The sequence below is a fragment of the Clarias gariepinus genome, chromosome 9, assembly GCF_024256425.1.
Source record: "Clarias gariepinus isolate MV-2021 ecotype Netherlands chromosome 9, CGAR_prim_01v2, whole genome shotgun sequence".
Taxonomy (NCBI): domain Eukaryota; kingdom Metazoa; phylum Chordata; class Actinopteri; order Siluriformes; family Clariidae; genus Clarias; species Clarias gariepinus.
The window spans coordinates 32,578,487-32,592,140 of NC_071108.1; the positions used below are offsets into that span (position 1 = coordinate 32,578,487).

Below are 13,654 nucleotides of genomic sequence, written 5' to 3' on the forward strand. Positions count from 1 at the left end.
GGATCCCTGGTACATGCAAATGAGACAGCAAAACCACAGAAACGTCTGTAACCTCCAAAAGGAGGAAGGAGACTGGACAGAAAGAGATACAGGTTACTCAAGTATGAACTTAAGTCTCAAGAAGCTATTCTTATTATTACATGGTACTCTGTTATTGTGTGTTATTTTATTATTGTTGTATGTTATTATTATTATTATAATTATTATTTGAAAGTTATGTTGTCATTGTCGTTGTGTATCATTTATTGAAAATGTGTTTTTTATTATCATGCTGTTACACTTTTATGGTTATTATAATGTTCCTCTATTATAATTAAGTTCCAGTCCAAAATAAACAGTTAAACAACATTATTGTCCATTATGATATTATTAAATTAATAGCTAGACAATGTTATTGTATTATAACATTATTAAAAAAATTATAATGACGCAAACTCGATATTATCATGTATACAGAAACATGTAAGGTGTTGTCTCTTTATCTCCTATCTAGGAAACTCCTCGCTCAACAGCAGCTGCACAATTTCAACAGTTCTCTTGATCGAGGAAAATGGACGAGCTCCTTTGACCTCCAGCGTCCGGACCGAGACTGCAGAAGAGACACTTATGAATGATTAATCAGAGCACTTCAATAGCGGCCGAGCGGAGGGTGTGTGAGCACGGTTTCAGACCATTAGAGAGAGAGCACAGGTCAGTCAGTGGACACACACTGAGCCCTGCTGGGATCTCGATCATGCTATCCTTCAACGTTAGTCCTGTGTAGCCACAGCTTATGTCTCTGCAGGCTTCAAACAGGCCAGATGTGGACGGCCTGGAGAGTCCAGCGCGGGAGAGTTTCAGTGTGTGTGTGTGTGTCCGCGATAGTACAAAAGAACTGTAATTGTGAGATGAATCTTTGTAAATCATGCTTTAATATGGAGCTCCACATACTGCAGTGTTTTACCATCACTATAACTGTTTGGATAATTATTATAATAATCAACTTCAATAATATTATTTGATTAATACTATAAATTATTTATTTACTTTATGTTTATTATCTACAGTAAAAATATTTAGAAAGATGTGTAGGTAAAATTGTCTTGTGATATTAGGGGTTAAATGTATTGTACTAAATAGATGATATTAATATTATGTGTTTTTCTCAATGCATTAGTTTGTCATAATTATTTTTTGTTTGTTTAAGCTGTTATGCTAATTATTATATTACTCTGTTATTTTGATTATTATCGATTAATATTTATTATTTATAATATATATTTTATTTGTTACAATGTTTTTTGTTATTACTATGCATATGATTGTGTGTCACTCTTTTTATCATTTATGTTAAACTGTGTAATTGTTATTGTGTGTTACTCTTTTTATCATTGTGTTTTTTACACTAAAGTTACTATTTGGTGTTGCTTATTACAATTATGGAAAAACAAAAAATATATATAAATATTCATGTCACTCCACCGCACCGCACTATGCTAGACTATACCAGATCATACTTAACCATACCAGACTGTTAACCTACACCAGACTACACCTAACTACATTAAACTGTCCTGCATCAGACTGCAATATAGTAAACTACACCAAACTACAGTACACCACATTACACTAGACTAGACTTCAGTAACCACCACCACATCAAACTACACCACACTTTACTACACTATAATACACACCACCACGACGGACTACACCGCACCACATTACACTACACTATAATACACACCACCACGACGGACTACACCGTACCACACTACACTATAATACACACCACCACGCCGCATTACACCGCACCACACTACACTACACTACACTATAATACACACCACCACTCCGGACTACACCGTACCACACTACACTATAATACACACCACCACTCCGGACTACACCGTACCACACTACACTATAATACACACCACCACGACGGACTACACCGTACCACATTACACTACAATACACACCACCACACCGCACTACATTACACTACACTATAATACACACCACCACGCCGGACTACATTGCACCACACTACACTACACTATAATACACACCGCCACGCCGGACTACACCGCACCACACTACACCACACTATAATACACACCACCACGCCGGACTACACCGCAGCACACTACACTACACTATAATACACACCACCATGACGGACTACACCGCACCACACTATACTACACTATAATACACACCACCACACCGCACCACACTACACTATAATACACACCACCACACCGCACCACACTACACTACACTATAATACAAACCACCACGCCGGACTACACCGCACCACACTACACTACACTGTAATACACACCACCACGCCGGACTACACCGCACCACACTACACAACACTATAATACACACCACCACGCCGGACTACACTGCACCACACCACACTACACTATAATACACACCACCATGACGAACTACACCGCACCACACTATACTACACTATAATACACACCACCACACCGCACCACACTACACCACACTATAATACACACCACCACGCCGGACTACATTGCACCACACTACACTACACTGTAATACATACCACCACGCCGGACTACACCGCACCACACTACACCACACTATAATACACACCACCACGCCGGACTACACTGCAGCACGCTACACTACACTATAATACACACCACCATGACAGACTACACCGCACCACACTATACTACACTATAATACACACCACCACACCGCACCACACTACACTATAATACACACCACCACACCGCACCACACTACACTATAATACAAACCACCACGCCGGACTACACCGCACCACACTACACTACACTGTAATACACACCACCACGCCGGACTACACCGCACCACACTACACCACACTATAATACACACCACCACGCCGGACTACACTGCACCACACCACACTACACTATAATACACACCACCATGACGGACTACACCGCACCACACTATACTACACTATAATACACACCACCATGCCGGACTACACCGCACCACACTTTACTACACTATAATACACACCACCACGCCGGACTACACCACACCACATTACACTACAATACACACCACCACACCGCACTACATTACACTACACTATAATACACACCACCACGCCGGACTACATTGCACCACACTACACTACACTATAATACACACCGCCACGCCGGACTACATTGCACCACACTACACTACACTGTAATACACACCACCACGCCGGACTACACCGCACCACACTACACCACACTATAATACACACCACCACGCCGGACTACACCGCAGCACACTACACTACACTATAATACACACCACCATGACGGACTACACCGCACCACACTATACTACACTATAATACACACCACCACACCGCACCACACTACACTATAATACACACCACCACACCGCACCACACTACACTACACTATAATACAAACCACCACGCCGGACTACACCGCACCACACTACACTACACTGTAATACACACCACCACGCCGGACTACACCGCACCACACTACACCACACTATAATACACACCACCACGCCGGACTACACTGCACCACACCACACTACACTATAATACACACCACCATGACGAACTACACTGCACCACACTATACTACACTATAATACACACCACCACACCGCACCACACTACACCACACTATAACACACACCACCACGCCGGACTACATTGCACCACACTACACTACACTGTAATACACACCACCACGCCGGACTACACCGCACCACACTACACCACACTATAATACACACCACCACGCCGGACTACACTGCAGCACACTACACTACACTATAATACACACCACCATGACGGACTACACCGCACCACACTATACTACACTATAATACACACCACCACACCGCACCACACTACACTATAATACACACCACCACACCGCACCACACTACACTACACTATAATACAAACCACCACGCCGGACTACACCGCACCACACTACACTACACTGTAATACACACCACCACGCCGGACTACACCGCACCACACTACACCACACTATAATACACACCACCATGCCGGACTACACTGCACCACACTTTACTACACTATAATACACACCACCATGCCGGACTACACCGCACCACACTTTACTACACTATAATACACACCACCACGCCGGACTACACCACACCACATTACACTACAATACACACCACCACACCGCACTACATTACACTACACTATAATACACACCACCACGCCGGACTACATTGCACCACACTACACTACACTATAATACACACCGCCACGCCGGACTACACCGCACCACACTACACCACACTATAATACACACCACCACGCCGGACTACACCGCAGCACACTACACTACACTATAATACACACCACCATGACGGACTACACCGCACCACACTATACTACACTATAATACACACCACCACACCGCACCACACTACACTATAATACACACCACCACACCGCACCACACTACACTACACTATAATACAAACCACCACGCCGGACTACACCGCACCACACTACACTACACTGTAATACACACCACCACGCCGGACTACACCGCACCACACTACACAACACTATAATACACACCACCACGCCGGACTACACTGCACCACACCACACTACACTATAATACACACCACCATGACGAACTACACCGCACCACACTATACTACACTATAATACACACCACCACACCGCACCACACTACACCACACTATAATACACACCACCACGCCGGACTACATTGCACCACACTACACTACACTGTAATACATACCACCACGCCGGACTACACCGCACCACACTACACCACACTATAATACACACCACCACGCCGGACTACACTGCAGCACGCTACACTACACTATAATACACACCACCATGACGGACTACACCGCACCACACTATACTACACTATAATACACACCACCACACCGCACCACACTACACTATAATACACACCACCACACCGCACCACACTACACTATAATACAAACCACCACGCCGGACTACACCGCACCACACTACACTACACTGTAATACACACCACCACGCCGGACTACACCGCACCACACTACACCACACTATAATACACACCACCACGCCGGACTACACTGCACCACACCACACTACACTATAATACACACCACCATGACGGACTACACCGCACCACACTATACTACACTATAATACACACCACCATGCCGGACTACACCGCACCACACTTTACTACACTATAATACACACCACCACGCCGGACTACACCACACCACATTACACTACAATACACACCACCACACCGCACTACATTACACTACACTATAATACACACCACCACGCCGGACTACATTGCACCACACTACACTACACTATAATACACACCGCCACGCCGGACTACATTGCACCACACTACACTACACTGTAATACACACCACCACGCCGGACTACACCGCACCACACTACACCACACTATAATACACACCACCACGCCGGACTACACCGCAGCACACTACACTACACTATAATACACACCACCATGACGGACTACACCGCACCACACTATACTACACTATAATACACACCACCACACCGCACCACACTACACTATAATACACACCACCACACCGCACCACACTACACTACACTATAATACAAACCACCACGCCGGACTACACCGCACCACACTACACTACACTGTAATACACACCACCACGCCGGACTACACCGCACCACACTACACCACACTATAATACACACCACCACGCCGGACTACACTGCACCACACCACACTACACTATAATACACACCACCATGACGAACTACACTGCACCACACTATACTACACTATAATACACACCACCACACCGCACCACACTACACCACACTATAATACACACCACCACGCCGGACTACATTGCACCACACTACACTACACTGTAATACACACCACCACGCCGGACTACACCGCACCACACTACACCACACTATAATACACACCACCACGCCGGACTACACTGCAGCACACTACACTACACTATAATACACACCACCATGACGGACTACACCGCACCACACTATACTACACTATAATACACACCACCACACCGCACCACACTACACTATAATACACACCACCACACCGCACCACACTACACTACACTATAATACAAACCACCACGCCGGACTACACCGCACCACACTACACTACACTGTAATACACACCACCACGCCGGACTACACCGCACCACACTACACCACACTATAATACACACCACCACGCCGGACTACACTGCACCACACCACACTACACTATAATACACACCACCATGACGGACTACACCGCACCACACTATACTACACTATAATACACACCACCACGCCGAACTACACCGCACCACACTACACTACACTATAATACACACCACCACGCCGGACTACACCGCACCACACTATACTACACTATAATACACACCACCACACCGCACCACACTACACTACACTGTAATACACACCACCACGCCGGACTACACCGCACCACACTACACCACACTATAATACACACCACCACGCCGGACTACACTGCACCACACCACACTACACTATAATACACACCACCACGCCGGACTACACCGCACCACACTATACTACACTATAATACACACCACCACACCGCACCACACTACACTACACTATAATACACACCAACACGCCGGACTACACCGCACCACACTACACTACACTACAATAAACACCACCACACCGCACCACATTACACTATAATACACACCACCACACCGAACTACACCGCACCACACTACACTACACTATAATACACACCACCACACCGCACCACACTACACTACACTATAATACACACCACCACACCGCACCACACTACACCACACTATAATACACACCACCACGCCGGACTACACTGCACCACACCACACTACACTATAATACACACCACCACGCCGGACTACACCGCACCACACTATACTACACTATAATACACACCACCACACCGCACCACACTACACTACACTGTAATACACACCACCACGCCGGACTACACCGCACCACACTACACCACACTATAATACACACCACCACGCCGGACTACATTGCACCACACTACACTACACTGTAATACACACCACCACGCCGGACTACACCGCACCACACTACACCACACTATAATACACACCACCACGCCGGACTACACCGCAGCACACTACACTACACTATAATACACACCACCACGCCGGACTACACCGCACCACACTACACCACACTATAATACACACCACCACGCCGGACTACACTGCACCACACCACACTACACTATAATACACACCACCATGACGGACTACACTGCACCACACTATACTACACTATAATACACACCACCACACCGCACCACACTACACTACACTATAATACACACCACCATGACGGACTACACCGCACCACACTATACTACACTATAATACACACCACCACACCGCACCACACTACACTACACTATAATACACACCAACACGCCGGACTACACCGCACCACACTACACTACACTACAATAAACACCACCACACCGCACCACATTACACTATAATACACACCACCACGCCGAACTACACCGCACCACACTACACTACACTATAATACACACCACCACACCGCACCACACTACACTACACTATAATACACACCACCACGCCGGACTACACCGCACCACACTATACTACACTATAATACACACCACCACACCGCACCACACTACACTACACTATAATACACACCACCACGCCGGACTACACCGCACCACACTACACTACACTATAATACACACCACCACGCCGGACTACACCGCACCACACTATACTACACTATAATACACACCACCACACCACACTACACTACACCATAATACACACCACCATGCCAAACTACACCGCACCACACTACACTACACTAAACTACACTACACCATAAAACACACCACCACTCCGCACCACACTGGTTCATTTAAAACTAATTCAGTCTGAAAAGGGCTATTCTCTGTTGACCTCAGAAGCATAAAACTAATCATTACCCTTATTTTATCATTATTAATTTTATTAATATTTATTGTAGAATTATGCTATGGTACACATTATTATTTATTATTTCCGTGACGTTATTAATTCCAGTCATGCTAATAATAGAAAAATAATAAACACATCAACTCTATTTATTATCTAACCCAAAAAAAATAAAAACAACAATTTGCAAAAGCAAAAAATAGTTTGCAATGAAATGAACGTGAATAAACGTAATAAACAGTTTTACAATAAAAAGAAAAGTCAATGGGCGTGATTTGTGATTTGTCACATCCAGAGAGAAGCGAAAAAACCGGTCGCGTTTTATATATCCCCGGGTGCCCTCTATATGGCATGAGATAATAATTAGAGTCGCACCCTACCTAGTGCTCTATGTCAAGAAATGCGTACGCGATTAAGACGTGGCTCGTGCTGTGCGGGGTAAAAAACTGTGCCGGTCCCTTTAAGCCGGCACAGAAACAGAGTTGACGTTCAGCGGGAGTCAGTGCAGGAGAGAAAAAAAAACGAAAAGAAAAAACGAAGAAGCAGAAAGCAGGAGCAGGGGGTAGGAAAGCAGGGGCAGATATTTTTGGACGTCTTGTGGATTTCTGCTTGGATTTGTAAGCGAGTAGCGGACACGATGGGGTCGTAGCGAGTGGACGGAACGGTGGATAAAAAAAGACAAGAGGAGAAAGGAGGATCACTTATTCACCCAAACATACACACACACACACACGCATACATACATAGACACTCTCTGAGGACCGGGGGAAAGCTGGGGCTTAACGTTAACAGGACGCCTTTCTCGCTACATGTGGATTAATTTCTGATAAAAAAAAACTAAATAAATAAAACAACCAGAAACATTGGATTTACACATTTAAACACCAAAACACGGTAAGAATGATAAATTATGCTTTATTAATTCATTAATGTCATTATTTTTTATCTCCTTTCTGAACAAGTTCTCTTGAGCTAGCATAACGTTAGCTTAACGGACTCTCTCTCTCACTCTCTCTCTGTGCTAGCTCTAATGCTAATGCCGTCTTCTTTTTCTTCTTCTTCTTCTCCCGAACCTTCCACCCTTTCCACCTCTTTTTCCTCTCCTCGGGATGTACCTGTAGCTAACTGTTTAATGCCATGAAGCTCGAGAAAACGGCTATTAGCTTAGCTTAGCGATTAGAGCGTTAGCTTAGCATAGGGCTAGCGTCATGGAGTGAGCTAGCAACGTTAGCAAACAACTCGGCACGAATAGGGCTGAAAAAAATCAAATATAAATAATTTAACTGAAAGATATGCTAATAGCACGACAGTTTAAACGGCTATAGGGCCGTGTGCAGATTAGACAGGCGGTCTGGGCCGTTATTACCGTTAATTTAAATATGTTTAAAAAAGCAACTCTAACGTCTTATTTTGACCGTTTGTTTTAACGGTTAAACGGATCAGTGATTTGAGACATGTTTCTGCTTTTTCCCAATTGTATTTTTTTTTTATTTGCCATTAAAATGGTTTTACACCACACACACACACACACACACACACAGTGTTCATATGAAGTTTATATTAAGTTCATAACACAAACACAAGGCATCCTGTATTACAGTGTGTGTGTGTGTGTGTGTTTATATATTTTTCATTCTTCCTCAAAGCATTTTGGGAGTCAGAGCTCCATCCCAGTACACACTGTACACTACCAGTATGTGTTAGTATTGCGTTATTGTGTTCTTGGCATCGCTGGCAGTCGTCCTCCCACTACTTGTTCTCCTCCTCCTCTTCATCTATCTTGTTTTTCCTGGACACTCCAGAATTCACTTCCAAAATTCCCACTCCCATCAGCCGAGTCGGGTGTAAAATCTGTCCTGTGTACCGTTTTCTCAGCTGTGTGCATGGAGTTTGCATGTTCTCACCGTGCTTGTTGGCTTTCCTCTCGATATTCCGGTTCCTTTCCACAGTCCAAAGACTTGCAGCGTCCAAATTGTCCGTAGTGTGTGAATGACAGACGACAGATATGTCCCTCCAGGGTGGGGAGTTCCCGTCGCTGGATGTCCCAGAAGGCACGTGGATGGAACAAATAGCAAAAAAAAAACAAAAAAAAACGTATAGACGACCTGATATGATATCACGATACCTCCGATTCAATCCGTGTTGCGATTCCATAAGTACAGTGGTACCTCAGCATGCTTAAATTTTCTCTTTAAGAACTGAAAATTTGCTAAAAATTTCTGACTCGCACCTACATTGTACATCTGGGAGCTGTTCAAACTTTGTTTGTGTCAAAGTGAAGCAAGTTAACATTTTTTTACGTTCTGTGCAAGAAGAAAAGGGAGCCACTTTCAGTTTGGTATTTATAGCAGCAAGTTTCAAGAGGAATTAAAAAATTAGGTTAGGCGAGGTGTAATTTTTATTTATTTCATATTTTACTTCGTTGTCATGGCCGCTTTTACCCCCACTAAAAGTTGTGGTTGTCTTTTTATACAAAAATATGATTATAGTGTTGGAAGTTAGTAATACTGGTATACTGCATTTGGATTATTATCTGTGGGGGAAATTAGTTTTGCCCTACGAAATGTCACCGTAAGAACTTTCCTTTAAAACTAAATTTGTATTTAATAAAAACCCAGTTTAAAGCTTCACCTGTAAGATTATAGAGGAATGCAACATCTTACTGTCTCAAATGTAACCATATATAACCTAAAGATTAATAAAAAAAAAAAGATATATATAGAGTTTTAAGTTGGCGATATGGAAACAGAAAAAAATGCGATACTGAATTGATGTTTTTTTTTTGTGTACTCGGTGGTAGAGTGTTAGGGCAGTGCTTTACAGACGTGTAGGAGGTAAATCTTTGACTCTGGTGCCAGAGCAGCATTGTGGGTAATGTAGGAAATTAAGTCAAATTTAGGATCACGTTCAAGTTATAAAGATGCACATCTAATCTGCACAGGGTGTCGTAACCACAGATTAATTATCCTAACTTTTTTTTTTTTTCCCTTTTTCCCCAAACACCCTAGGGTTAAGGTTAAACCTACTACTCAGACGTGTCGAAACGTCACCCGGCCCGCGTTCACACTTTCATACATATACAGCAAGAGAGTGACGAGCGAAGAGCACAGAGTCGTGTTAAAATTAGACCAAACAATGAAGCTCGTAGCCTTAGTGTACGTCTGCGCGTTGCTAGGACGCATGTTTGTATTTCCGCTCAACAAAAGCAAGCTAAAAGAACAAACGCGTCGGAGCCGACGTCAAATCAAAGGCGTGTAACCTGTCATGGCTCGTCAAATCAGGATCTGACGGATTTCTGATCCCGGATGTTGCGCGCCGTTTTTCCAGCCCCATGCGTTAGGAAGAGTTCTCGTTGTTCTTAATTTATAACGATTTCCAGAAAGGATATTTCTTAGATTTTACCATAATTAAACGCGCTGGAATGTGAGCGGAGAAAAGTCCACGAGAGGTGAGTCAGTGCGGAGGTTCTCCGTGTTACCTTCAAGGTTTTTTTCCCCGCACGGAGGGATGTGTTTCTGTGTCAGGTTGCCAGATCCGGTCTTTTTAAAATGGATAAAGTCAGCTTATTTCATGCAAGTGGTTGTTTGAACATTTGACAAAGGCTAAGGTTTAATCGCGGAACGTTTTTAAAATGTTGCACGCGAATGTTTTTTAGCCTCGCCTCGGATCATCATGCTACAAGAGGAGAGATTAAAGTCACCTGTACAGTTTCGAGTGCTCCGTGCTTATAGATTTATGAGCGGCTCGGGACAATCCTCACGCGAGCGCTAGCGTGGATCGGTCTCAGCCTGCACCGTCTCCAGTGCGGTTAGCTGACTCGGCCATATTTTATTAGCTGTTTTCTGCAGACATGGGCAAAAAAATAAATAAAAAAATCTCGAGGCAGAAGGTGAAGGTCTTCACAGAGACGCCTCTGAGCACCTGGAATATCTGCCGCGCTCCTCGGCAACCAACACCTGAACACAAAGATTTACCTCAAAGTTGTTATTATCATTGTTATTGTTTATCTCAGTGTGAACTTCAGTCACGTTGTTCATCTAATCCGAGAGTTTACAAAAAAACAAGGTGTGAACAGAGACACTGAGAGCGGATTAACACCAAAATGGTGTGTTTAATGATGTTAGCTTTCCGTCTGTCTGTTTCTGCTTTTTTGTTTCAGTCAAACAGTTTTTCTTTTGGTTTTGTTCGTTCTGTCTCTGTCTGTTTCTTTAATTTTTCTGTCTGTGTTTTTAATTCTGTTTAATTGTGTTTGTTTATTTTTGTCTGTCTGTTTCTTTCGCTCTCTCTGTATTTCTGTTTGATCTTTCGGTTTCTTTGTCTGTCTGTCTTTCCTTCTGTGTCATTGACCGTGTGTCATTGACCTGTTTGTTTATCTGTCTCTGTGTCTGTTATTATCTGACTGTTTGACTGTTGTTTGTGTCCATCCCAGTTTCTGTCACCGTTTGTCTCTTTGTCAGTATGTCATTTTCTCTCCTACTGTTTCTGTTTTTTTTTTTCCTTTTCCTTTTTTGTCTCTTTCATTCTTGCGCACAGTGAAGTGTGACTGTCTGATCTCTCTCTCTTTCTGTCTCTGTCTCTGAGTTAATGAGTGAGTGGCTGTATGCTGAATGGTGTGTGTCGATTAAGATGATGAATAGCTGCCTGCAGAGCAGTGTATGAGAGCCATGCTGGCTCTGTGCGCGTGATCGTCGCGGAGACGGTATCTGCCCGACGCTCTTTCAGTCTCCGCTAACGGTGGGAGCGTTTCCCCGTCACTGTCTCAGCCCGAGCATGAACGTCCAGATGTGTGTCTTAGAATCAACACAAAACGCAATATCGCGATACTCGTAGCGTATCGACGCGACCTCCTTCAAAGCGCTGCTCAACAAGTGTGACGATTAAAACACAGCAACAAGTCATGTGACCTTCAGCTCGTGTCTAGTTGATGATGATAAGACGAGGAAGGTCACACAGGCGATCCTGATTCGGTGCACACGCTTAGCTCGCCGCAGATTAATCATCGTTAATGAGCTGCTTAACGATAAAAACGACACACAGCAAGGAGACTGTCCGCTTTAATGTCACGCGTCGCAGGGGATTTAAATGGAGGTGTGTGTGTGTGTGTGTGGGAGTTGAGAGTCTCTGCTGTGGTGAGTGTATGAGTGTCAGGTCTAGTCTTTTATTAGAAAGCTGTGTGTGTGTGTGTGAGTGTGTGTTTAGAGTTCCTCTTTTTGCTCCTGCGTTGGTGTGACCCAGACAAAATGTTTAATTAGTCTCAAAGGTCAGAGGAAGCGATTAGAGTAATCACCTGCTGGCTGACGCTGGGGCGCTGTAATTTTGTGTTATTTTTATGCGTTCGGGTTGATTTTGATGAAGGTCAGTCGAACCACACGGCTGCCGAAAGCTGTCGGGAGTCTGTCTGGTGTGTGTGTGTGTGTGTGTGTAAATATGTGGGTTTAACAGAGTCTTACAGCTTTCAGAAAACATCTACATGCAGAGAGCGATCTGTAGCGCTCCAGCATAGAAAACGGGACAAGTCAGTATTCATTTTAAATCT

The 13,654-nt window shown here is 44.1% G+C and overlaps 1 protein-coding gene across 3 annotated transcripts in view; it reads left to right on the top strand.

Annotated features, from left to right (window-relative positions):
* Positions 1–8,575: 8,575 nt before the first annotated feature.
* ncor2 (nuclear receptor corepressor 2) overlaps positions 8,576–13,654 on the top strand; it is an 87,929-nt gene continuing 82,850 nt past the window's right edge. For 2 of the 3 annotated variants that reach the window (XM_053504657.1, XM_053504659.1), the window contains exon 1: positions 8,577–9,012. The gene's annotated coding sequence lies outside the window, so the exon portion shown is untranslated. Of the gene's footprint in view, positions 9,013–13,654 lie in introns of all 3 variants that reach the window. The other variant, XM_053504658.1, reaches the window with a different exon arrangement.